This window comes from Schistocerca gregaria, unplaced genomic scaffold (genome assembly GCF_023897955.1).
Source record: "Schistocerca gregaria isolate iqSchGreg1 unplaced genomic scaffold, iqSchGreg1.2 ptg001126l, whole genome shotgun sequence".
Lineage (NCBI taxonomy): Eukaryota > Metazoa > Arthropoda > Insecta > Orthoptera > Acrididae > Schistocerca > Schistocerca gregaria.
Genome location: NW_026062459.1, coordinates 35,001 through 40,000, shown reverse-complemented (window position 1 = coordinate 40,000; position 5,000 = coordinate 35,001).

Sequence of the window (5,000 nt, the reverse complement as noted above, 5' to 3'; positions counted from 1 at the left end):
TGGCTGTACCAGTTTATCGCTTAACCTAACTGTGGCTGTACCAGTTTATCGCTTAACCTAACTGTGGCTGTACCAGTTTATCGCTTAACCTAACTGTGGCTGTACCAGTTTATCGCTTAACCTAACTGTGGCTGTACCAGTTTATCGCTTAACCTAACTGTGGCTGTACCAGTTTATCGCTTAACCTAACTGTGGCTGTACCAGTTTATCGCTTAACCTAACTGTGGCTGTACCAGTTTATCGCTTAACCTAACTGTGGCTGTACCAGTTTATCGCTATCTGTCTCGCGTGTGTGTAGTTTATCGCTTAACCTAACTGTGGCTGTACCAGTTTATCGCTTAACCTAACTGTGGCTGTACCAGTTTATCGCTTAACCTAACTGTGGCTGTACCAGTTTATCGCTTAACCTAACTGTGCTGTACCAGTTTTATCGCTTAACCTAACTGTGGCTGTACCAGTTTATCGCTTAACCTAACTGTGGCTGTACCAGTTTATCGCTTAACCTAACTGTGGCTGTACCAGTTTATCGCTTAACCTAACTGTGGCTGTACCAGTTTATCGCTTAACCTAACTGTGGCTGTACCAGTTTAATCGCTTAACCTAACTGTGGCTGTACCAGTTTATCGCTTAACCTAACTGTGGCTGTACCAGATTATCGCTTAACCTAACTGTGGCTGTACCAGATTATCGCTTAACCTAACTGTGGCTGTACCAGTTTATCGCTTAACCTAACTGTGGCTGTACCAGTTTATCGCTTAACCTAACTGTGGCTGTACCAGATTATCGCTTAACCTAACTGTGGCTGTACCAGATTATCGCTTAACCTAACTGTGGCTGTACCAGTTTATCGCTTAACCTAACTGTGGCTGTACCAGTTTATCGCTTAACCTAACTGTGGCTGTACCAGTTTATCGCTTAACCTAACTGTGGCTGTACCAGTTTATCGCTTTAACCTAACTGTGGCTGTACCAGTTTATCGCTTAACCTAACTGTGGCTGTACCAGTTTATCGCTTAACCTAACTGTGGCTGTACCAGTTTATCGCTTAACCTAACTGTGGCTGTACCAGTTTATCGCTTAACCTAACTGTGGCTGTACCAGTTTATCGCTTAACCTAACTGTGGCTGTACCAGTTTATCGCTTAACCTAACTGTGGCTGTACCGTTTATCGCTTAACCATAACTGTGGCTGTACCAGTTTATCGCTTAACCTAACTGTGGCTGTACCAGATTATCGCTTAACCTAACTGTGGCTGTACCAGATTATCGCTTAACCTAACTGTGGCTGTACCAGATTATCGCTTAACCTAACTGTGGCTGTACCAGATTATCGCTTAACCTAACTGTGGCTGTACCAGATTATCGCTTAACCTAACTCAATTTGTCCCTTAACCTAACTCAATTTGTCCCTTAACCTAACTCAATTTGTCCCTTAACCTAACTCAATTTGTCCCTTAAACCTAACTCAATTTGTCCCTTAACCTAACTCAATTTGTCCCTTAACCTAACTCAATTTGTCCCTTAACCTAACTCAATTTGTCCCTTAACCTAACTCAATTTGTCCCTTAACCTACTCAATTTGTCCCTTAACCTAACTCAATTTGTCCCTTAACCTAACTCAATTTGTCCCTTAACCTAACTCAATTTGTCCCTTAACCTAACTCAAGTTGTCCCTTAACCTAACTCAAGTTGTCCCTTAACCTAACTCAAGTTGTCCCTTAACCTAACTCAAGTTGTCCCTTAACCTAACTCAAGTTGTCCCTTAACCTAACTCAAGTTGTCCCTTAACCTAACTCAAGTTGTCCCTTAACCTAACTCAAGTTGTCCCTTAACCTAACTCAAGTTGTCCCTTAACCTAACTCAAGTTGTCCCTTAACCTAACTCAAGTTGTCCCTTAACCTAACTCAAGTTGTCCCTTAACCTAACTCAAGTTGTCCCTTAACCTAACTCAAGTTGTCCCTTAACCTAACTCAAGTTGTCCCTTAACCTAACTCAAGTTGTCCCTTAACCTAACTCAAGTTGTCCCTTAACCTAACTCAAGTTGTCCCTTACCTAACTCAAGTTGTCCCTTAACCTAACTCAAGTTGTCCTTAACCTAACTCAAGTTGTCCCTTAACCTAACTCAAGTTGTCCCTTAACCTAACTCAAGTTGTCCCTTAACCTAACTCAAGTTGTCCCTTAACCTAACTCAAGTTGTCCCTTAACCTAACTCAAGTTGTCCCTTAACCTAACTCAAGTTGTCCCTTAACCTAACTCAAGTTGTCCCTTAACCTAACTCAAGTTGTCCCTTAACCTAACTCAAGTTGTCCCTTAACCTAACTCAATTTGTCCCTTAACCTAACCCACGTTGTCCCTTAACCTAACTCAAGTTGTCCCTTAACCTAACTCAAGTTGTCCCTTAACCTAACTCAAGTTGTCCCTTAACCTAACTCAAGTTGTCCCTTAACCTAACTCAAGTTGTCCCTTAACCTAACTCAAGTTGTCCCTTAACCTAACTCAAGTTGTCCCTTAACCTAACTCAAGTTGTCCCTTAACCTAACTCAAGTTGTCCCTTAACCTAACTCAAGTTGTCCCTTAACCTAACTCAAGTTGTCCCTTAACCTAACTCAAGTTGTCCCTTAACCTAACTCAAGTTGTCCCTTAACCTAACTCAAGTTGTCCCTTAACCTAACTCAAGTTGTCCCTTAACCTAACTCAAGTTGTCCCTTAACCTAACTCAAGTTGTCCCTTAACCTAACTCAAGTTGTCCCTTAACCTAACTCAAGTTGTCCCTTAACCTAACTCAAGTTGTCCCTTAACCTAACTCAAGTTGTCCCTTAACCTAACTCAATTTGTCCCTTAACCTAACTCAATTTTGTCCCTTAACCTAACTCAATTTGTCCCTTAACCTAACTCAATTTGTCCCTTAACCTAACTCAATTTGTCCCTTAACCTAACTCAATTTGTCCCTTAACCTAACTCAATTTGTCCCTTAAACCTAACTCAATTTGTCCCTTAACCTAACTCAATTTGTCCCTTAACCTAACTCAAGTTGTCCCTTAACCTAACTCAAGTTGTCCCTTAACCTAACCCACGTTGTCCCTTAACCTAACCCACGTTGTCCCTTAACCTAACCGACGTTGTCCCTTAACCTAACCGACGTTGTCCCTTAACCTAACCGACGTTGTCCCTTAACCTAACCGACGTTGTCCCTTAACCTAACCGACGTTTGTCCCTTAACCTAACCGACGATGTCCCTTAACCTAAACCGACGTTGTCCCTTAACCTAACCCACGTTGTCCCTTAACCTAACCCACGTTGTCCCTTAACCTAACCCACGTTGTCCCTTAACCTAACCCACGTTGTCCCTTAACCTAACCCACGTTGTCCCTTAACCTAACCCACGTTGTCCCTTAACCTAACCCACGTTGTCCCTTAACCTAACCCACGTTGTCCTTAACCTAACCCACGTTGTCCCTTAACCTAACCCAACGTTGTCCCTTAACCTAACCCACGTTGTCCCTTAACCTAACCCACGTTGTCCCTTAACCTAACCCACGTTGTCCCTTAACCTAACCCACGTTGTCCCTTAACCTAACCCACGTTGTCCCTTAACCTAACCCACGTTGTCCCTTAACCTAACCCACGTTGTCCCTTAACCTAACCCACGTTGTCCCTTAACCTAACCCACGTTGTCCCTTAACCTAACCCACGTTGTCCCTTAACCTAACCCACGTTGTCCCCTTAACCTAACCCACGTTGTCCCTTAACCTAACCCACGTTGTCCCTTAACCTAACCCACGTTGTCCCTTAACCTAACCCACGTTGTCCTTTGCCTAACATAGTTCACTGCTCGGAATCTCTGGTGTCGTTGTTATCCTCATGTAGATGTCTTGCGAGTGTTGCTTACTTTCCACATATTCCTGCTATCCACTGTCAATTGTACTGCAATAGGACTATATCGCCGACCCCCCCCTCCCCCCCCTCTGTCCCCCTCTGTCCCCCTCTTTGTGTCTCTGTCCTCTCAAGCTGGTCGGTCTGGCGTTTGAGTGTTAAATGAGCCTCGCAGCTGTTCAGTTGCATTCAGATGTCGACGCCCTCAGTGTACGTCGTGGTATGGTCTGTGTCCATTGTCCGCTGATGTCGTACGCGTAACCCACACGCTGTACCGATCATCGGTCGTTACGTACAGAGTGAAGTAGTGTGATACGTGTGACCGTACGCTGGCTGTGCCCAACGGTGTCGAATCTCAATTTCCATATGTTGTGCTTGATGCTACTTGTCTCGTCTCCCAATAACAGCTAGGTTGCACTGTGGTACGCCGTAGAGGCGTGTGGGAGGAACGTACGAACGCATTGTATGTCACCCTGGGTCGCTGGGGGTGGTGGTGCGGTGAGTCAGGTCAGGTCAGGTCAGCGTGAGCCGTCTGATGTAGTGACGCGTGTATTCCGACTTTGTCGTATTGCCTCACACAAAGTGCTACCCTGGTGGACCGCGTTCCATATCTGGGACATGCCGCAGATGCCGGTTGACAGTGGATCGCGGAAGGTACATCGCATACGTGCGCGGGCCACCTTCCACGTGTTCTCTTCTGCACATGTCGCAGTGTGTATGTGGTCTGATGTAGCGTGTCGTGACACATGACATCCTGGCATGCAAGAATTGTTGAATTCGCAAATGTAGGTGGACATCTACGTTTACTGCCCAAGATACGCAAATGAACTGGAAATCCGTTGTTGAGCGGTTGTTCACGCTGGAGGTGAATCTGTGATGGCGACGATCGGTACAGCTATTAACCGGTTGTTTCAGCGGTACCCGCCACATCCACACGCGTGACTAGGCCCATGTGGGTATGAAGCGATACGCGGCGGTGGCTTGGTGGGACTGTTCCCGGCCGGTGAAGGGGGGCCGCCCGGCGTGTTGGCCGCGCGCTGCGTGGGCGCACGCGCAACAGGCGGCTGGTGGGGGGCGCCGAGTGGCAGGAGCGCCAGCCGACGGGCCCGGCAGGCGGCGCAGCTACGCT